This window comes from Columba livia, chromosome 7 (assembly GCF_036013475.1).
Source record: "Columba livia isolate bColLiv1 breed racing homer chromosome 7, bColLiv1.pat.W.v2, whole genome shotgun sequence".
Taxonomy (NCBI): Eukaryota; Metazoa; Chordata; class Aves; order Columbiformes; family Columbidae; genus Columba; species Columba livia.
The window spans coordinates 11,865,683-11,888,858 of record NC_088608.1 but is presented as its reverse complement, the minus strand read 5'-3'; the positions used below and the strand labels follow the sequence as shown (position 1 = coordinate 11,888,858).

General features: G+C 44.9%; 1 protein-coding gene across 7 annotated transcripts in view; it reads right to left on the bottom strand.

Annotated features, from left to right (window-relative positions):
* The window catches only part of SEMA5B (semaphorin 5B), a 269,944-nt gene that overhangs the window by 212,406 nt on the left and 34,362 nt on the right, over positions 1-23,176 (bottom strand). The gene's annotated exons all lie outside the window — the stretch shown is intronic.

The following is a 23,176-nucleotide window of genomic DNA, read 5'->3' as shown; positions in this document are numbered from 1 at the left end:
ACAAAGTCACTATGCTTTATATCTACAGTGGGTTGTGAGGGGAAACAGCTAGCTGACCACCTCACAGCAATTTACTTTTATACTGTTTGGCTGTTTGCAAACAGAAAGACTTCAAGCAGCAATCTCCAATGCAAGTAATTGATTTTTCAGTCAGCCAAATGGGACTTTTCACAAAACATATCCCATGTGTCACATGTCACAATATGTACCATGTATCATAATACACCCATGTTCCTCCCAAACCCACGCCTCAGTCCTACTGCTCGTCCTGAGTCAAAGTTTGGCAGCTGTCCATGCCTGGTGGCAATTCCCATTGCATGTGGTAGCGGGCAGGTGGTACATGCACCGGGGCAGCAGAAGACCTCTCAAAGACCTTCCAAGAACATACCTGGAGGCACCAGTGCAAAAATCCCAACGTCAGTTCTGCTTTTGATTTCCTCCTGCGACCCTGGTTAAGTGACTATGTGCCAGCTTTCCAATCTGTGCAAGATCCCAGTGCCCGGGCTCTTATGAATATTAACTTCTGTAAGGCTCTTAGGAGAAGAAAAATAAAGTATTATTTCCCTTGTGGTTGCACAGCTGGCCTTGTGGATGAGTCTTGGGCTTCTCAGCAGAAATGTAACCAATGGCTTCTGCAGCACTGCAAACAGGTGCTACAGGAGGGACCCAGAAAATATATTCAAGAAGAATTAAGGGCTTCTGGGAATATGTCTTAGCCAGCACCTAGAATGCTGCTGCTGGGAGCTTGTGCTCTGCTCAGCTTTACAGGATGATTTAGAAAGACTCCAAACTCTATTTTGCTGTGTAAAATAGTGAGACTGGGAAAAAACAAAAAAAAACACAACAACGCCCACAAACAAGACCAACAAGACCAAGACAAAATGCAGAGAGGGGACTATAGATGAAAAGTAAAGTGTTAAGTGTCTAGGGAGGACAGGGCAAGAGAGGAAATAATATTCCAGGTACGAAAACCAGAGAAAGCCAGAGGATAAGAAATGCTTATACACCAGTGAGTGAGCAGTAGCTCATCTGGTATAAAGCCTGAAAGAATTAATTCAACAATGAAGTGGAGGGAAGGTAATGAAGAAAGGGCTGGTACAGCATTTACAGACTTCTCAGAAAAGTCATGGCAGAAGTGCTAATGAAGTGCACATTTTTATCACTGCTGAGCTAGCCCCCACCATGCCAAGGTACAGGATCACAGAGCCTGAGCAGATGGATTTGCTGACCACCCCAACACAAGCCATGGGTGGAGAACAGAAAATTCAGGGGGCTCATAGGGCAGATGGTGAAAAAGGTTCTCGGGCTGGTTGATGGGGAGAGAAAGAAGGATGTTGTCCTGGTTTTGTTAAAAACAAGTTTCTCTTTCAGTGAATTTTGCCTGTCAGCTAAAGCCTTCAAATTAACTGCATTTTCCTGGAGAACCAGACATATGTTTTGGTAAACCTAGCGATGGAATGCAAACTTATTGATAAGCATGAATGGACATCTCGCGAGAGGGGCGACAAAAAACAAGTGACCAAGAAACTGACCAACTGTGTATAACATTCCATTCACGTGAATACTTCATATAAAAGTGGGAGATTACGAGAATCTTGTCCCTTTGCCCTTTTCCTTTTTTTTTTCCCTTATGGCTGACATTAGAAGAGGACCTTGCTAGTCATCCCTGTGAACTGAGGCCTAGTGAGAGACTGAATCCAGCTCCGATTGGCTGCAGAGTCTAATCCAGGACTTTGGTTGCCGGCTCTGCAGTTGCTGAGACTTTCAAGATTGGTTTTGTATATTTTGTATTATTTTCTCTATTCTTATTAGTAGCATTAGCAAAACATTGTTACTTTTTCCAACTCTCTTCTCTCTGTCCTTCTTTCCCCTCCTGATCACCTGTGGGAAGGGGGGAGAGGGAGGGGCAAAAAGGGGGAAGTGGGGGGGGAGGGGGGGTTAACAATATATCTGCCAGGGTTTTATTGTCACCCCGCAATCTTAACCCTCGACAGATGTGTAAGCTACTCAGAGGAGGTGAGGCTCCCCATGGAGCTACACGCTACCCTTGCCACTAAGGAGTAACAGTGCAGACCCAAGTGTCACATCCAGCACAGTTTCTCAATCGTCTCATGTTCAGCACATGGGCAGAGCCGGAAGCTGCCAGGCAGCACCCTGCAGACCCAGCTCCCAGACATCAGGAAACACTGATCATTCAGACAGCACGATAACAATGTGTGGCACTGACGGAACACCAGTGATTACCGAGGCACTTTGTAAGTATGAACGCAACCTCTGCCTGTCACTAGGAGACAAATTAATATTTGTCCTCATTATACGTGAAGGAACCGAGACACAGAAAGGTTACGTGATTTGTTCTACGCAGCAAAAGTGAACAGCAGAGCAAGGAAGATGATGACTGACAGACAGCTGCTGATTTTCCTCCACAGTCCCTGTTTTATCTCCACTGTTGATTCTGCCAGACTTCAATGCACTCATACTGGCAGCTACGGGGAGAAAGTACAACACACAAAGTGGGGACTGGGCATTCATATTGGTAACAAGTCCATCCAGCATTGTGATAACGAACTCTAGCAGCTGAAAGGCAAAAACTTTTGACAAAATACTACACATTTCAGAGCACATCTCTGGATTTTAGGAGCTAGGACAAGACATTCACAAAGGGCAGCTTATTGCACACACAGACCCCACACAGCAGCAGGTTTCAGGCAATGTCAGACCCAGCAGATACACAGCTTGGGTGGGAACCCCAGTCAAGGCTGCTTTTCCCAAAATTCCCACCAAAATCAGAAAAGAGACAGAAGTGCAAAGTGGACTTGTTACTAGCTGATACATATGAACTGGCAACTGGAGACAATTCGGTTCCTGGCTGACATAACCCGCTCAGGGGCAATTTTGAAGTCAGCGAGAAAAAGAGAATAAAAATATTTCCTCCACAGATCTCAACTTCTCTCTCTTCCTGTAATACTTTCGTTGTGCTTGCCAGATTGGAAACTGCTTCTGGCCAAAATGTCCCCGCCAGGAACAGAACAGAAAATGAGCTGTCTGCTAATAGGTATCGCCTAATAACAGGGAAAGGAGTTATTTCACTTACAACCCATGCTGATATCTCTAAAGGACCTGGAGAGCAATGCATTCAGAAAGTGCATTCACAAATCCTAAGTACTGGTTTGAACTTCTGAAATCTTCACTGCTGGGCATTATTACCCTCACTGCTGACTGACACTGGGTGCCTCATTCACCATGGCCTTGCACCCTGCGAATTCACTAAGCCTGTCGTGCCCACCAGGAGCTTTTTAGCTGCACACTCATAGCTAGTTCAAACGCAGTCCTCATGCTGAGCTGGTCACATTGCCAGCAGTACAGCAGGTATAGACATAAGTCACTGCTGTAGGGGAAGTGAGCTGATAAAGGTCATTAACATCTCTCCCTGAAACCCCATTGCATGCCCAGTCCGGCCTCATCCCGCAGCAGAACGGCCACTCCTTTGCAGAGCTTGTCTCTTCTCCCATCTCTGAATTAGGCTCAGTTCCCCCTCCAGCTCCCCAAGGGATGCTGAATGTATTTCATGGCCTTCAGCCACATGAAGAGTTTAGACTGCCCAAAACTTGTAGGGTCAGGAATCTTGGCCATCTCTACGTTCAGCTAATGAAAACGAAAGGAGCAGTGCTAGATTTAGAGACAGCTGTGCTGCTCTGGAAGGGAAGTGCACAGAAGCGCAGCTGCTCCTCACCCATGTGATAGTGGCAGCAGGAAGCGACCTGCAGCCCCCTCAGGCTGCCCACAAATCTCTGCCCATTTTGATCTGCTTACACCTTATATCCGTGTTGGAATGGTGTAACTAGCTGTGGAAAGCAAACAGCAAAAGAGGATTCCCCCCAAGAGATAATAAAGCTTTTCAATGAAAAAAAACCTGCAAAAATGTCAGGGTGCATATAAGGGGACAGGGAAGCACGCACAGGTGGCTACTATTTTATAAGTCAGCATTTGCAAACTCGATGCTGCTGAGCTTATTTTGTTGCTGTCTCTCCTCCTCCCCTCCACACGCAGTGAATGTTGAACAGGAAACACGCACCGCACTTGCTGGGAGAGCCTGACAACCTATAAAACCAGTTTAATTCCCAAGGAACAGCAGTTTTGTAATAATTTGTGCAAGTCAGGTAGAAGCTTACAGTGCTGGACAGGAGGAACTCCCAGAATACCTGAGAAGCAAAAATGATTCAACCCTTGTGCCTACAGCAAGCTCCAGAAAATTCACACAAATCTCCCCTGCTGAAAACCAGCCCCCATCGCTGGGCTCCCACATGGCAGCTGCTCCAGCCTCCAACCCTCCACATGGTCACCCACAAAAGGACTGGAAACCTCAGGGAAATACCAGTGGGCCAGCTCAGCATGTGGAGGTAGCCCCGTGAAAGTCTGGGGGGAAGGAGATGAGCAGCTGCCAGAGGGGTTTTGCTGGCCATGGTCCCTGGGGCGGGGAGGAGGCTGTGGGAAGCATGAGCCTGAGGGCCAGCTGGAGAGAAAAGTACAGTTCCCTGATGGTTAATGTGTCTTCAGGCTGGGCAAAATCCACCTCTCTCCACGGAGTAAAGGTGAAATGTGGCTCCACAGAGCCCCTCGGGGCAGTGAGAACGCTGCCTCAGCACAGAGACTTTGACCTCTCCTCTGAGCATATGAAAACTATTGTGCCTTACGGGCTCTCCTGTGCTGGAAACCTCCCGCAATCCCATGCTGGGGACTTCGGAAGAGGTCAGGGAGAAAGAGTTTTACAGGCTGAATCATTCCCGGACAAATCGTTTCCTTATTATACATGGCAGCCTCCCACGGACAGACTGCCAGAGGACTCTCTGAAATCGTATTAGGTGCCTTTCCCTCGCTCCTCTTTATCCCCCCTGTCATCCTTCTCTCACTTGAAACGTTATAGCTTACAGTCCCACCGGAGAGGGTCTGGGGGGTCATGAGCACTCAAACAGTCCAAGGGGCCCAAGCAAGGGAACGGTACAAGGGCCCCATGTAAATCTCTCCAGGCTGAGCAACTCTCGCCCCACTCTCCGCACGGGGCGGCTGTGCTCCCACCTCACACTCCCAGCCCTTTGCAGGACTTGCAGCCAGATGTCAGGATCTGGCAAGCCCAGCAGCAGAGCTGCTCTCCGGGCCTGTGAGGCTGTTGCTCTGGCACACTGCCAACCATGCCTGCAGGTTAGGTGTGCACACTCCTACCGTGTCTACCTGTGCCCTGGGCTCACTGGATGCAAACCAGGAGCCACAGAAGTGTTTTTGCAGAGAGCATCAAAGAAGAGTTAGTTAATAAACCCCAAGGAGGCGTTTAGCTCCGCGCCATGCCAAGGCTCCGGTTACAGCCTCCGGGGTGGAGGTGGCTAGCACCCAGCCAGCCAGGAGCATGGAGGGATGGGGGTAATTCCTCCCACCAAACCACACCAACTTGTGCGGGGGATGACTTGTGCTGGGAGGCACAGGGCTCCGTGCCGGAGGGCTGCGTGCCCATGCCTCCCGCGCTGCGGCTGCTGGCTGCAAAGGGAGGAAGGGTGATGAAGGAGCATTAGCTGCGGCTGCAAGTCCCTTCATGAGGCCTGGGGAGATGAACAAGACACTGGCGCTTCACGCGGGCGATTTCTGGTGTCGGCAGAGCGCCTTGATGGAATTACAGCAGCATTATTGTGTGCGGCTGGGGGTAAATTATTCCTTATGTAACTTTTATTTAACATAGTAACTTCCCTTGTAAATTGCACTGCTCGGGCCCCAGTTGCTGCAGGGACATTGCTGATTGAGGCTGTGACAGAAGAAATGTGAAATCTGAATCAAATACACAAACCCTTTGGAGGTTCCTCAAAACGTGCTCAACGGCTTTTCAGCAGGGCTGGGTCCGCCAGCTCGCAGCATGTGCTTGGGCCACGCTGGTTCGTTACCCTGACCCAGCGATTCCCCTGCAGAAGGAGGGCTGGGCTGTCACACAGCAGGACAAGGTTTCCATTTATTCCCGCAGAACTGAATAGAGTTCTCATGGTGCCTCTCCACTCAAATGCCTCGGAGTCTCAAGAATCATTAGGCTGTCAGGGAAAACAGAAATCTTCTCTACACACTCACAGTTTCCTAAAAATCGTATCATCAAACCTGCTCACGAGCCATCTCTCTGTGCTGTCATTTTTCTCCTGTCCTCTGTGCTCTGCTTTACCTTGCTGGGGAGCAGGCACCCTGCAGAGCTTTCTTCTGTTTCAGAAGTATTCAGCAGCAAATTACTCACAGCCCCATGATGTCATAACAGGTAAAACAACATGTGAGACTGTCCTAGAATCACTGGACCATTCAAAATTCAGCCACAGCAGGACATAGGGATTTGTGACAAACTCTTTCTGGTTTGAGCTTGGGGGTGGCTTGCCGCCTTAAGAACACACAGCCCCTTGGTATGGTGAGGTTGGACTCAAATGGTGACTGTCCTAGAGAGTTACAAAACCCACCTCAGCCTCTAGGCTCCTCTGAACCTTACTAGAGGTACTGTGAACCTCAGGTAAGCAAAGCAAGTCCCAGTTCTAGGAAATGAAACAAGAACTGCAAGTGGAATGTTATTGCTTTGGAACGACTCTGCTCTCTGGACCCACTGGAATTTGCACAGCACACACGTACTTTCTCCTATCAGCTGAGCACCTCGTTATCCCTCGTGGCTGACGCGGCACCACAACGTCACCGTGCAGAGTCCTCATCTCCAGCACACGTCAGCACAGAAACATTTCGCACAGCTGTGGGAGCTCTCCCAGGAGACGTGAGTGCCCCACTCCTGCAGGCACCCATGAGGCACAGCCCAGCTCCCAAACCTGGCAAGCACCAGCCTTCCACCCTCTGATTTCATTTGCCCCAGGCCTGAATCAGCTCAGCGTGGCCCAGGTTATTGTTCTGGTTTTCCTGCAGCCCATGGAGTCCCACTATCCAGTTACTGCATTACACAAAAGGAGATGACAACTGCCCTGAACAGCACATAAACTAGACAAGAAAGGAAAAGGCTGGGGGAGGATTATCCTACAACTGCAGTACAGAAAGGACATGGAGATTAACTGACTTGCTCAGGGTGACACAAGCAGTCTGTGGCAGAGACAAGAATTAAACCAAAATCCACCAAGTCCCATGCTAGTGCCTTTCCTGCCCGCCCGTGAAGGAGTGTCTTCACCTTTCAAGGGCAAAGCGGGGAAGATGGCAATGCTGCTTTGTTTCTTTCCTACAGCACAAGCAGAAAACAGGAGTTATGGCATAGCCAGGTGGGACTGAAGACAGAGCACTTGGAGCAGTGGGTAATTACCCAGTGGGTAATCTTTTTTGGCAATTAATGAAGATGTGCTACAGTCAGAGACCTCCTTTCTCTCCATTGCAAGCTGTTTCTACCTCCTGAACTGTTTGGACCACTTACCCACTCCCTCCCTGCAGTGTGTCTGGTGGAGTTACGGAGAGGTGGACATTTGGGCCAGCAGAGCTGATTTACCTCCTCTTGTTTTGCTCCTCACCAGTGCCTGCACCATCACAGAACATCTGCTTTATGTTTTATAGCAGCTTTAATTGGGAGCAATACTGAGTGCTCAGTAACCGGCTCTTTCTTTGGGTACCAGAGTCAGGCTCCAATACTATTTTTTATTCCTAATTGGACAACTCTGCCAGGGCAAAACCAAAAGCATAACCAAAGCAAGTAACTGCTGAGACTCTGCATGTGCTTTGAGAGAGATTCCCCATGCAGTCCTTACCTCTCAGTTACTTCCTTGAGCAGTGGGACAGAAACAAGATAATGCATTTGACCTTCTTAAACTGGAAGGCTACAATTCATCTCTCCTCCAGCAAAATGGACCCAGCTTATTCTTAAAACCAGACTTGAAATATCAAATCAAGAAAATCAAGTCATAAAAGCAGAGCAGAGACTGACCTGCGCATCCTTGAGTAACCTGTGTTATGGCCAGATATTTCAGATGGTGACCACTCTCTCTGCTGACAGAATTAAGCTGATGTTTATCAAATGTAAGCCCCATATTAGAACCACAGGAACAAGCCTACTCTAATAGTCTGGAAATGAAACAAGGCTTCTCTGATTTCTGTTTTCATTTCCATCCCGAAACATGATAAAAGTTACTGAAAGATCAGTGCAGGCTCAGTATTGGGTGATCACAATGTACATTTTCAGAATCCCCAAAGTTCTGATAATAAAAATAAATAAGCCGATTTCTCTGTGAAGGGGTAAAGAACAATACTTGACTAAAGAAACAAAGAAACTGGCATCCTGCATTCTCCACCCAGTCTCAGACTCTTTCTACAGAAAACAGACTGTTTCCAAACAAAACCACTTTCCAAGCCTGCCACAATAGCACTGCTTCGTGCCTTAAAAAATTCCTGTCTGAGTCCAAGCCTCCTTATGCACTTTGGTGGAAATCCTATACTGCTCATCATACAGACTGAACTTGAAACCAAGCAAGTTTTCAAACTTTGTTTTGAGATACTTCATACAATACGAGGGTTCCAGGCCACAGCCCCTCCAGATGTAAGATTGTTTATCACCCTTTATATAAGCCCATTTACAGTAGAAACAATGAGCTCTGATTTAAAAACAGGGAAACAATCATGGCAGTGAAAACCTGAAATGCCATCAGAGTCATCAATACAGTTTTTCATATGTCACTATGTTATTAAATCGCAGCTTGGTGTACAGGAGATGGGTTGAGGACCCACCCTAACTCCAGTCCTAATGTTCCTTCTTTGGACTGAATTCAGACTTCATTTAAGCAGCTGCAATTTTGATGATTTACATCCACGTATGCCAAGTCTCTGTTTGGCTTTTTATGTGACTTGAGGCATATGTTAAATAGGATCATAATATTTACTTACCTCACCAAAGTGGTGGAAGACTTAATGTGCCGACTTGCATTTTAATGTGCTACAAAAAGATATTGTCTGAAGTAGTTTCAGGCATTATCTTGAACCCCCGTGTTCTGTTTTTAAGGCTCTAAAAATCACACATTTTTGTGATGTTCTCACTATTTTGTTCTGTGCAAAAAGGTCATAAACAAAAGATAAAAGCATTAGAATCCAACTAGCCCCAGTTCCCAATACTGCAAATACTGCAGAAAGAGGTTGGAAGGAAGGTAGCTCTATTTTTTCCTGTTCTTCCGTGATTCAGGCCAGTTAATAAAGAAAAAGGAATTAAAACTTCATCAATCACAGCTTTGACCAGAAAAACAAGACAGAAACCCACTAAAAATTCCATTCCTTTCCTTTCCTTGCTCTATGAGCAGAATTTAATACAACATGCAGGTGTTTTTTGTAACATAGTCTGTCAGCCTCCAGCTCCCCAAAATCAAAAAGATAAAACTGTGATTTCTTCATTGATGACATTTCTTCAATTAGCTTGTGTTTTCAAAGAGCTTTGAAGATGCAAATTATTATTATAAGTGTTAAAACATTATTACCAACTTTCCTGGAAGAGAACTTCAGCACAGGTGATCCACCAGGGAGGAACAAAACAACCTGGCTCGTGGTTCTGAAAAGCCATAACCCAAGAAGTGCCTATGATGTGCCCTGATCCTGCACGTAGGTGGATCTTAAACTGAGACTGTGTTACTGCAACCAGTAAACTTGATGCACATTCATGGTAAGCAGGCTTAACTCTTCTACAGCCATTTTCATCCTCATCCTTACAACCAGAGCTCTGCATTACTAGATCTATTTTCCGTGATGGGAGGTGGATGGGAAACATGCAGAAAGCACAGTCATCCAGACAAAAGATTCAAGGCTGTAACTGGATGACCCAAGTCCTCCAAGACTCAGCTCAATACTGCAAGTGTGTGGCTGTGCTGCCTCGCCTGGGTCACACCAAGGAGTTCCAACACGCAGAATCATTGAACATTGAGTTCCCTCACTCACTTGTTGGAACAAGACCAACAGGAAAAACAGGCAACAGTCTTCTGCTCAACAAGGAGAAGAGATCAGGAGGACCATAACCCATCAGCAACTTTGACTTGAATGGGCAAACATGTCTCAGGCTGCCTAAGCCAATCCCTCCCTGAGTGTTCATGAATCCTTTCACTCAGCCCCAACCCACCACCTGCCCCAAGGCTCTTTGCCTATTCTTTAATATTACCAGTAAAACATTGACATGGGAGCACCCAGAACAGAAGTCAACCAAACAGGATGCATTCACTCCTCTCCATGCCTTCCCAATTACAAACAACTTTTCCCTAGTGCCTAATCAACATCCCAAACACTTCTCCCTTTCTTCAGGAGACACCTTAGTAAACAGGTGTGTCTAACTGACTGCTCTCAAGTTTGGCAAATCTCCTGGGAAGCAGCTCATGGCTAAGCTGTCCTGCCTAATAGTTGGTCCCTTTTTCCATCCTTGGGTGAAGATAGGATATATATACTTGACAGGCAGTGTGGTCTTGTGGCTCCCACAGATGGCTGTGTGCATCAGAAACACTGTTTTCATTTTCAGACCTGGTTTGTTGATCTGGGATGCATTAGCACAAGTCTGACAGACTCCAGCTCCCAAAGCGCATTCACCATTCACAGCAGTAAGCTGTTGGGAGAGATGCCACTGCTGTCTAAATGGGGTAGAAGAAGCTGTGACCACATTAGGTGATTTAGGAGCACGGTGTTAAAGTGTAGGGATGCCAGAAGAGCTGCTAATGCACTTTGAGATTTCTCCCACCCTGGAAAATCTGCAACTGTCTGAAGCCACCTCCCAGGATGTGTTTGTAGCCTGCCTGTTACAACAGGTCCCTGATCTCTGACAGATCTTCCTGGATATTGCTGAAAAAAAGCATAAATGAGAGAAAGGCCAAGAGCCACCTGCTAAGCCCCAATCATTTTCATCTGAGACTCAGAGTGTTTGAAACCAAAGCTATTGAAATGAATGGCTGGTATCAGCCATCCACTGCACGACCTGCATTGCTCTCCCACACTACTTTGACCTCAACTGAGACCATTTGCATTTTTACTTCTTCCGCAGTGGCATGAATTAGTGATCGATCATGGACCTTCACCATGAATCTCCAGGCTTCTGTCAGCCAGTGTCACAAACTTAACATTATCTAATTGTAAGTTTTCCCATTTAATTGCAATATACACCTGCTCAATGTCCCTCTGTGTGTGGAAAAGCATCATACTTCATTTAAAAAGCCCTCATTTAAATTCTACAGCTAGCTGCACAGATTTAACCATTAAACTGATTTATGTTGCATAAAAGATCAAACCAGATCGCACCTTGTGGCCAAATAACCATAAAAGGTTTCTGTAAAGATCATTAATTCACCTCCCTGGGCAGTTAGTTTAGCAGTAAATATGACTTAGATGACTTTATCCAGTTAACCTTAATCAATTTGTTATTATGATTAGTCACCCTAAATAATACAGATGTGAGAGGGGAAGGTGCTACAGTTCAGACCCTGCTAATGAACAGCCCAGTGCTGCGCTGACCCTGGATTCTATCCTCTGCACCGCAGGGATCGCAGCCGGCCTGTGCTGGGGAGAGCATCTCAGCCAACAGGTAAGCAACTCCCACCACCACAACATGAGAAAGGGAAGAAGATGAGGGAAGAGCAGGACGGAAGGCAAGGACAGCCCATCTGCCCCATGCGAGGAAGAAAGCTGGCCCAGCCGTCCACATACCAGCTTGAGATCTGGCGAGGTTTTATTTGGCAGACCCTGCTCTGTCACAGACTTCCAGAATGACCTTGGCCAAGGTATTTCATCTTACTGTATCTCAGCTCCCCAGCTGTTAAGAAGGGATGACACTGCTTCCCTATCTCACAGGAGTGGTCTTAAAGTTTGTGAGGCATTCAAATATCACAGCCCTGGGAGCCATAAGAACTCCTTAAGCAGGCAGATCCATCACACTCGATCCTCTGTTCTCCTCTCACCCCACACAGCTCCATTGACTTCAACCCATTTACCCTGTCACGGAGGACACGAAATCAGAGTTGGGCCCTTGATCTGGCAAAGGGATTGCCTCTTCCTCAGTGTTGCTGCAATAACCAGCAGAATGGGACCCAGCGGGGGCTATAGCAATGTAAGTGATGATCAGTACTAAAGGAAATAGGCCCATATCTCGGCCACCAAAGTCATTCACACCTGAGCAAAGCACATTATGCTGACAGCCCAGCGCTCCCAATGCAAACTGCTGATATCATCTTACAGCTTTATTTACACCAGTTTGGAAACAGAGGGAAGAGAAGATGAGAAGGGACTTAAATCTTAACATGCATGCTGGTATAGGTTGGCAGTAAATTCATGCAGTAAGTGGAACAATATAGGTATAAAGAAAAAAGCAGGATTCAGGGTGTTTGGGGTTAGAACCTCCAGCCTCCCGAGGGGCAGAGCCCTGCTCCTGTCACCCAGCTGCACTTGGTATGCAGGAAGCACATCGGTAAATCAGGACTCCCTGCATGAAAGGGCACATTCTGTCTGTGCGCATTTCTCTGTCTGTGTATTCAGCCTCGCCACGGAAAGGAAAGCACTTTATCCTTCATTTCTATGCTTGGCCACATGCTTCTCCGGGCTTCCCACGTTGTGTATGCGACTGTAAGAATGTGGAATACTTCTGTTTCCAAAATGCATACATCTCCATCTCCCAGGAGAAGGACTCCAAACTCACTCCTACGTCCAGCATGAAGTGCTGAACATTTTCTCCTAAACCCAGCTCCTACTTCACGAGGTGTTTGATCTGAGCAGAAAACAAGGGCATGATCAAAACCAGTCAGTCAGGACCTTTTTGCTGACCCCAGTGGGCTCCAGCTGGGGTTCTCTGTGTTTAATTACTTAGTTACTCTTACAAGAAGCTTGAGTATACCTTGCAACCTGCAAAGCTGCTAATGTGGAACACAGCACATGAGGAGAGACAATGTAATTCACTTGGGAAACTTAACATGCTAATAGAGATCCCTTGTTTCAATGTCAGTGATCTTTTCCATGAACTTGGTTGCATGATCACCATTTGTCCTTGGATGTAAGTTTAGCTTTCTACCAGTAAAGAAAAGGGATTATAAACTTGCACAGAATACAGGAAACCTCTGTTGCTATGATAATAGCTTGCACTCTTCTGGATCTGTCTGCAGGACTGTGGCCAAAGCAATATTACAGAAACCAAATAGTCCATCACCATTCTTAGCAACGTTCCCAAATCCACAGAAATGAAAGCATCAATAAAGTCTGAGAAGAAAATAGGATTGATTTTAAGAAAAGAGGGGTCTGACTTTGTGCAGCATTTAAGAAGCATGTGTTTAAATTTAAGCATTTGCCTAAGGGTCACCAACTTCAAGGCCTAAGTTATGTCTTGATTTGGGATCTAAAAGCTTCAACATTGAAAAGCAAAGGCACAGAAGACTTCATTTTTATGATTAAAGGCATATCACATCAATCTCATATCAACAAGAAGACTTTATTTATAGAATGTGATATTAAATGTGAATTCCTTTCAAATATTGAGAGTATTTTGTTACATTACGCATCCAGGTGCTACATGTGATTTTGACAGACAGGCTCATCTGAGAGGTGCCAATCAACAATCACACTCAGAAGCAGAGCATGACAAAAGTCACAACATCATCAGAGAAGGAATGTGTTTTCTCTCACAGGAGGAAATAGCAATGAGGAAAAAAGTTTGTTCACCTCCTCCAACAATATGTGAGTAGTTCCCCTCAATTATCCCATTACTCTTTTACTAACTACTAAGAAATATCACAAAGAGTTTTAATAAAAGAATGAAGAAATTATTTCTATTTTATGCAATACTTTTCCATTGTTACTAATGAGTCAGAGAGAGTTAAAACTTGATGAAAAGGCTGTTGATTTTTTATCATCATGTTTGCTTTTAAAGCAAACTCTTTCAAAGCACTCATTGGAGTGCTTAAGCAAGCCAGTGAGTTCCACATTTGTTCCTAATCTGCTCTGAAGGAAGGGGGCCAGCAGCAGGGCGAAACAGGCAGCGTCTGGCACTTCTGCTTATTTTCTGATAGCGTTTAAGGCAATAGTCCAGACCTGAAGGGTGGTTTAAAATGTTGATCTTGAATTTCTATAGTACTTTTCTTCTTGGGAGAAAATAATGGTGTCTTACACACTATGGCCACAATGCTTCACTGAGTTTGTTCAGGCTTCATGTATGAAAAAGGGGATGAATTTTAGGAGGACTGGGGCTAGAGGTCACTGTGGCCACTTCTTAATGCACACAGGTGCTGTTTAAGGGTACAGAGCAGAAAATCCTACATGACTTCTTGTTCTATTAAATCTGTTGAGAAATAACCACACAAAATGGAACTGGCACTCTTCACTTCTGAAAAGTGCCAAGTGATAATTAATGATTTCAAATGTCAGAAACTTCATTTAATATCTTTCCTGAAGGGCTAGTGACACCATGCCTGACCGAATCAGGAGGAACAACTCTCTTGTTCAAGTCATCATCTGTCAACCCTAAGGGTCTTTCTTTAGGACTGTCCTGCTCAAACGTCCTGCTTCCTATAGAAGATCTGTCAAGAGCATAATGTGCCCGAAGCTGTGACTGCATGCTGCTGATATGTGAGTCTTTCTGTCCTAGTGGTATCTCAAAATGGCCCAACTCACCCCTCCAGTCATGTCTTTGTAGACGTTACCTGTTGCTGACTCACATCCTGCCAAAGAAGTAACAATCTCCTACAAGAACCAGCTCTGATTGCCACATCGCTTCCAACAAGTGTGTACAACCAGAGAACTACCAAACCTTGTGTAGAGCATGAGGTACTGAGCCATGTTTATGCTACTGAACTCACTGAGTAAGAAGCTTAGCAATTCAGCCTGTTTTTACATTTTTAGTCTACATCATAATGTAATGAAAACATTTTTAGCAATAAAGCAATAAAGGTGTTCTCAGGTTACTTGGCACAAGCCCCCTGGATGGTTAGTTTTTCTTTTGTTCTCAGTGAATTGCCTTTGAAACTTTCCTATTACTGAGAGAGAGAAAAAGATGTCATTTTGCTGGGCAACAACTTTAATTTGTATGCAACTTTCTTCCCTGTTTTGTCAACTTCAGACAAGGGTAACAGGTTAATTGATGTTTTTAGTGGTATTACAGATGCCAATTATAAGGCGTGTGCTAAACTCTTATGTTCTAGTTAAGTGAAATAAAACAGACCACATATACCATCCACGCTTTGCTATCCAATGTAATGAGAAATCGGAATATCCCAGGTAACATAAAACAAACAAACAAAAAAGACAATGCAAATAGTAAAGAGACACCTCGCTACAGTGAGTCAGCACAGATCCAGCATGGCCGGCTCTGAGACAAAGCTGAAAAGCCCTGCCTGATCTGAGCAGCTCCCCAGCTCTCACCAGGCTTAGAGTTGATGTGCTCAGGCTCCATGCTGCACCTGAGCAAATCCTGCTGGAGCCTGGGGCTGCTCTCCCAGTGGTTTGAACCCAGCCCCAGCCATGTTTATGAGATCCAGCTGTGCCAGAGCCATCGCTGACCCCACAATCAGTGTGGTGGTCACAGCACAGGTCCTCCCCATCTCCCATGGGAAACCCAAGTGTCTTCTGGGCCACACTACCTGTAACATGCTTATGGCCTGAAAAAAATCCACAGAGCTACATGCTAGTTTAAGAACCTTACTAACGGACTGGGCAGACAAGAAAATGTGAAGGATTTAACATTTTTCTTATTTAAATCTGGAAACACTTGGTAGATGCAATTAACCTTGTGTGGTCACCTCTTCCCACGGCTTCATGGGGCTGCATAACTTTCTCATCCAAACTGCTCATTCGGTGCAAAGTTCCTCTTCAGAGAGTTTTCTTCCAATTTTTCCCCCCTCTTCAAGTAGTCTTAAAGAAAGGACTTGGGCAGCTGGACTTCAAATGACCCTTGAATGCTGTGCTTACTTTCCCAGCAGGATGTATGAACTGCCTCATCAAATAAGTCTCAAGCAGACAGGTTTGTTGATTGGGAAAGCAAAGTTTCAAACTGAGGGTAAAGGGTATGTCACAAATATTAGTGTAAGTACATTGAAGGCCCTATATCCTTGCAGAGAACAGTGTTTGCCCTAGGCTAAAGTCTGCGCTAATATTTTGAATTTATATCGCATCTTCTCAGCTGATCTTACGGGAAAAAGGCCGATGGGATTTTATAGCTCAGCAGCTAATAGGATTCTACATGATTTGATAAAGAAAGAAACTGCCATCATACGTTTAACTATTCTGTAACAAGGAATATAGAGCTCTGTTAAATTTCAATATTTTCTAAAATATTTGCACTGAAAATAGTGCTGCAAATCAACACTATGTTTTAATAGTTTAAAATAAATACCTGGATGTGTAGCTGCTGACGAACCCCATACTGAGAAAAATAAGGTATCACATCACATCATTTTATAGCCTCCATCTCTGACATCTGCAGTATCTTCAACTCCAAGTGCTCCCTTTGCTTTGGAAATCTGGATTCAGAGAAAGAAGGAAACTGGGACTCTGCAAAAGCTTAATCCAGAACCAAGGTAGATCAAAATGAATTTAGGCACTGCTGCTTACAGAAAAGTCCATGGAAGCGTACGGCACACTATTGCCAGTCATCCCCTCTGCAGCATCCAGACTCTCCCCAGACGTGTGTAAGCCTCCTTTTGTCAGTACCACGGGTGCTTGCAGACAGGGATATGGCAGCCCAAGCTTTCTCCCCCACACTGAGAGCTGCCATGGGCACCCAGCTCTGCAGCTGCCCAGGGATGAGTGCTAACACCACAGGGCACCAAGAGCTTCATGGTTTTACCAAACTGGTTTTGAGGAGAACTCAGCTGAACTACCATAGAAGGAAAGAATCAGTAACAATTTGTACACAGGCCAAATTAGAAAGGAAACAAAATCCTGAACAAAGCATGTGAAGGACCACAAAGTGCCAGGCAGACTAGATGCCGAAGAATGGATTGAGCGCAGTTGATTTTGACAGCTCTCTACAAATGAGACCCTTAGGAAGCTAAGTCCCTCCTGATAAACTGACTCGGACAAAAAGAGCTGCTCTGCAAATTGGACCTTACCAGAGAAGAGCCAGATAAGTGTATGACAAAGACCATACCTGATCCTAGGGAGAAGATCTGACAAGTCAGACTCAGGAGCCTGAAGCTATTTATGATGGCAGGAAGAAAATAAACTCTCAACTATAACCTTGGAAGAAACAGGCTTGCTGAGCCAAGCATCATCTCCTAGATAACAATCTAATGAGAAATCTCTCCTCTGTTCCCTTCCTCCCTCCCCTCCTCTGTGCGTGCATCCCTTTGATGTACAGCTGCAAGGGCTGGCCAGGTGCAATCTGCTTTATTGAGTAATATGCATATAGCTTTGTAAAATATTCTCAAGACTTCAGATGAACCTGGGTTCAACATTTTATGTCTACGAGTTTCAGCTCCTGATTGGGAAGTTCAGCAGCTGCTGGCTGAGCACATCTCACTTGAAGGGCACTGAACCTCCCCTCTTCAGCTTGTAGGCACCTGAGTGAAGGAACTGAGGTGCAGGACAACCCTGAGTCTTTCTACAAGGAAAGGCTGGGCAGGGAACTGGCTCTCAGGGAGGGGAAGGCGATTGAATGGGAGTTTGCAGGGGATTCACTCACTTGCAGTCTCTCTGAACCAAACAGAGGACTGCAGGGAGGATAGGGGCTAGGGATTTTTTATGTGCTGGCTGCTATGTTCTGGGCCACCGCAGGCAGATGTATTTCTCAATTATTCAGCTTCCAAGTGAGGCCAGATTGCTCATCCTGACTTTGACTACTTCTTCGCACAAGTCCAGCCATGTGCTGTGGAGCTGGTTTGGATGATTCCCTTCTCTTCACCACACAAGGACAAGTCTGTTTAAACCTGCCTCCATCCCCAAGAGTAGGTGTCTGGAGTGCGCTGCTGGGCAGACCCCCAAGACAGCTCTCAACACGCCAGGCTGAGCCTCGAGAGCAGCATAACCACATCTTTTTTGGCACTTGCAAGTAACGTAACCACTCTGCCAACCTAATGCAACCTGCTTCCAAGAAAGACTAATTAACCCAAAAAGGCATCATACTAGTGTCATCACCTGGCTCTGGATTGCTAAACAAGCACCTCAGGGGCTCACGTGGGCATTTCTGAGAAACGCTGCTCTACACCACGTAAGTGTGGTATAACGTGCTACCTGCTCCTGCCCACAGCTCCAAACTTGTAACAGAAGTGCAGGCAGAGGTGTACGTGCTATCCCACCCACCCCAATACACACACCCAGCAGGAAGACAGGCAGCATTCAGAGACACTGAGTGCAACTCGAAGATGGCAAAAAGGCAACAGTAAGACAGTTAGTTATAGTAAGGAGTCATAACACACCCAGTCACTCAGTGCTCATGACTGTCTTGCTCACCAGCGCTATTCTCCTCTGTCCACACATGCATCTCCCTGAACCGTGACACCCACTCAGGGACAGCAGCAGAGAAGAGTCTGACCCCAAAGCCAAGTGCTAGCCCCACACAGCATGTACAAAGGATTGAGAAACACCCACTCCCCTCTCCCTTTGCCAGGGAATCAGCGGATGCTGGATTCCATCTACAGGTTTTTTCCTCTCAGCACACACACAACGACCAATTTCCAATGTACGTGCTCATCACGCTCCAGTGGAGCATATAATAAAGGAAAGGTAAGCGGCAGCCAGAGGACTGTCTGCACACAGCAGCCAATGATGGGGAAGCTGTTCTCAGCTTACAAAATCGACTCAGACACTTCCAGAAATTCACATCAGATATTCATCCTCTCTGAATGGATAATAAATACATCTGACCCAATAATCCAAGTGTTATCTGCGTTCCAACTACCAAATCATACAATACAGCTACACACCTGATGTAATTTTAATAACATAAGACCACAAAGAGCAATGGAGCACAATGGCGAAAGCAGACAAGGGAACATTGATTTTCAGATTGCATTCCACTATAAACATCAAACTGCTGGCGGTTTATCTGAAATATAAGCAGACCTAAGCGGAGCAAAGGAGGCTGAAGTTCATGCGTTTAGGCTGAACAATGCTTAATGTGCCAACCTCAGTGAATCCTGCAGGCAAGCTGCCTCTGCCAGCCATAACCAGATATTCTTCATTCAGGATCAATACAACTTCAACTACAGTTGTACTAATTGTAATAGCTGGATTTTGACAATGTTCATGCACGCATTATGCACCACAGGTTCCTGCCTACAGGGAGAAAATTCAAACTTCTTTAGCACAGATAATTATACCGTATCTTAAGGGCTTGACCAAACTCTTCATGCTCATGTAACATACGTTTTAACATGATGAATGCCTTCAGCTCTCACAGACTGCTAGTCCATGGAAGATTTTCAAGAAAGGCCTCTAGGTAACAGGTCCAGAGGAGAAGGAGGTTCACAGCTAGCTTTTACTGTCGTTTACTCAGTTCGCAATCAGGTATGACTTCCCTGACACCAGCTGAATGATTCCTCTTTGCAACAAGGAAATCACAAGCACAATTTTGTACACTGTACTTCGACTTTATTGAATCAGATAGGGGATCTGAGTTTCCTTTCAGAAGCTGTTTTCCACCTAACATATTTGGGAGCAGACATACTGTGGCTAAACCATAAGCCATTAATCCCTCTCCTCACTCAGAACGCATAAGCTTCCAAACCACACACCAAATGGCACTGAGTTTAGACAAAAATGAGCTAAAATTTTAACCTACTTCTCAGTAGCTTGGACAGACCTGTATTCCTAAATCTAACACTGGCATGAGCTAGGAAATTTGGATTTACGTTCTGGGAAAGATGGACTCAAATGATATAACTTTAAAAGGGATAAGTTAGGAATATTAAAGAAGATGTCAGCCCTGGATGCAGGGAGAGCTTTGTAGGGATGAATTCTCTATATACTGATGCACTGAATGCTCCACGGGTTCCACCATAAGCATCTGCAGCTGTCTGCTGTCAAAGGCAGACATCAGGAGAAATGTGGCTTCAGTGTGATTGATAGGTCTAGTGAATGACACAGAGAACTTCTCAACTCTGATGGCTCTGATGGCTGTCAGTTTTTACCCCATGTCACTGCAGCCGACAGCCAATTTTCCTTCTTTACTGAACAAATACACAAGGGCCTTCCTTCTGGGCCAGCAAAATCTGCAGCCAGATCTCAGCTGAAAGTCATTACTTACTTGCAGAACAGTTTTACTGTAATGCTCAGATTTCCCAAGAAATGCAGTGGCCACAGAAAAGAGATGACTGGATCGGGCAGGTGCAGCCTCCAAGGAGATGACCGTGTTTAGGCACTTTTGCGCTTTCACGGGAGTCTGGGGAGGACTCCCTGCTGATCCCAGCGGCAACAGGATCATGAAGGCAGACAATTCAGTTACCTAGCTGATAAAAACATGATATTGGCATTGCTATCACATTGGTCTCAAGCACAACATTTCCTGGTTCTTTCAGAAGCTTTTCAAGCACTATTTGGGGCTTGGTGATCATTTCTTCACCATCACTGCCTCTCTGAAGTGCTAAAGAAACATTTGCCAGTATGCGAATACTTACAATTGTGAGTTTACACAAGAAGAGGAGATGCTTCTAGACTAATGTCTGTTTTTCTTTGGCAAAAATACAGTACAGAGCTGGTCACATTTTGGAAGATATTTAAAGCCTAATATTTTTCAAAGAACAAGAGCCTCTACAAAATAAATAAAGCATCAGAGCTTGATTCTCCACTGGACACCTCCACTTTCGCACCAGTATCAATCAAATGGCCAAGAATGAGTCACAGTCTGGAAGACACACTTTTCTGTGGGAGATTTAGAGTATTCAATGTTGTTAGCTTATGAAAGAGCAGGTGAAGAGGAGATTTCATCACAGTCTGTAAGTACCTACAAATATCTGATCCTAGGTGGTTCTTTAATCTGGCAGACAAACAAACTGGAAAAAGCAGACTTTTTACTGTTCACCTAGCCCTTCAACCTGGAATGTCATAGATTGTCCATTTCTTGCATGTTCTAAGTTTGAATTTCTTCCTACTATAGATAAGTTCCAGCACAGTCATACATTATTGGATTTAATGCTGGAATTAGCAGGTGAAATTCTGTGTTCTGTAGTTTAACAGAAAATCAGGCTAGATGCTTATAGGCTGTTCTTGCTTTAAAAATACAAATAAATATGAAATAGAGTTATACAAACAATAAGAAACAGTTATACAAACATGCAATATAATAATGCCACTAATCAAATAAATTTTTCGACATTTAGAATATATTTTTACTACAAAAGATGTATTGATTATGAAACAGTAGGTAAGACCTTCTTTCTTTTTGTCTGTAAGAGGTTGGCTCCCTCATTCCTTACACTCATTCAATTTATTTTGGGGTAAAGTGAGAAGGTTTGGGATTTGTTTGGGTGGATTTCTTGTTATTATTAATTTCTTCCTCATACAATCAATATAAAGGCAAAACTCTCACGGATGGAAAAAGCACATTCATAACCATGAAGACCTTCAGTCTTTAGCCTGGAATGCAGCTGAGCTTTCCTTTGTCAGACATTACAGTTTCTTAGCTTCCACAAATGGATATGGATATTTACTCTTTTTTCCTCTTTTTTTTTTTGATTCTTCCATTTGCAGAGCGCTAGGGGATTTCACTCAAAGTAACACATGCTCCACAGATTAGCAGGTTCTTAAAAATACGCTTGTCTTCTCTTTATGGGCCTGATCTATTAAAAAGAAGTTAACAGAAAGACACCCATTAGCTTCTGTGGGTATTGGATTGGGGCCTAAATTATTGCTAGTGCTGAACACGCACAGTCAGAATGTATTTCAGAACACATGTGCTCCCCACTGCTTCCCAAGTCTCAAGCAGATTTCCCTGAGATCCTTTCCCAGCTCCAGTGACTAGCTCTGGAGAAGACCTCTGCTCTCCCATGGAGCATCTCCCTCTAATGCTGGCCAGAAATCAGGCATTCCCTGTGTGCTCACAGTGGGTTAATATCACTTATCTCAGGCTTTATGCCACACACACACACACACAGCTCTTCTATACACCAGGTTCTCTCCTTTCCATCCTAAACTGTCAGCTTCTCCTTTCTAGGCCATCAACAGGAACAATACTTGCAGCTCACAAAAACCAAATTGTTGGTGAACCACTGATTTAGATATGGTCACATTTCTAAGCAGCCACATCATATCCCATATACACAGCACATCTCTATTTATGCATCCAATGCACCTTGTGAGCTGAGGAGAAATGTCTTATTGGATCAAACAATTGCATGTGATGTACAAAGTACATTTTGCAGACTCCTAAACATTTCCCTGGCAAGACCATCAGTGGGCTCGCCAGCTCATTACAGAATGCTAATTACATCCCATCAAGTGACCTGAAATTGCTGAACAGCCCTGAGTTATGTATGCTTTCATGGGAAACACCAGAAAGCTAAACCTCTCCACAGTTGGCTTAGAAAAGATTAGTTTACAGAGACGTCTGTTCCTTGTCAAAAAATTCCTTCGATTTCTTTTTTTCATGTTGCACATGGACAGATCATTATTGGCTTGAAATTGCAGAATCCATTTCTTCCTCTCAAGAAAATCTATGCTAAGTCTTACTGGGCTAAACTAGTAATTTCTAAAAACAAAATGAAAACAGGCAGAAACAGGTTTCTGAAGATAAACAGAGTTTAAAAAAATAGTTTTAGTTTTAAATGGAAGCAGAAGCGCAAGTGTAGAGAGCTGAATTTTTCTAAGTGAAACCAGAAGTTGAAATCCAGTTGTGTGCAATCTAGACTGCTCCAGCACTCCCACTTACTCCAGTTACCTCCTCATTTCCCCGTTACTGTGATGCTCACTTGTTGCCTCTTCTCTTGAATTAGGCATCTATCCCCCAAGCTGCCTGTAGCTGCAGTGTCGCATTCGCTGCAACAGGGTACAAGGTTTAGCTGTACAGAGCACTTTGCCATCTGTTCGGGGCTGGGTCTGACCTACATTGCGTGTTTGAAAAGCATCCCATATGCTGAAGCCACATTCCTCACAGAGGCCTCTCAGTGTTACTGACAGGCAGAACAGGAACCTGCTTAGATATTAGCACAAAAATTAAAAATTACAGATTCTTTCCAGTGCCAAGTGGGTTCTTCATTCCTACACCTCTCCAACAACTTTCCTCAACTGGTTTTACAGCTCTCCTGAAGGAGATAAGTGC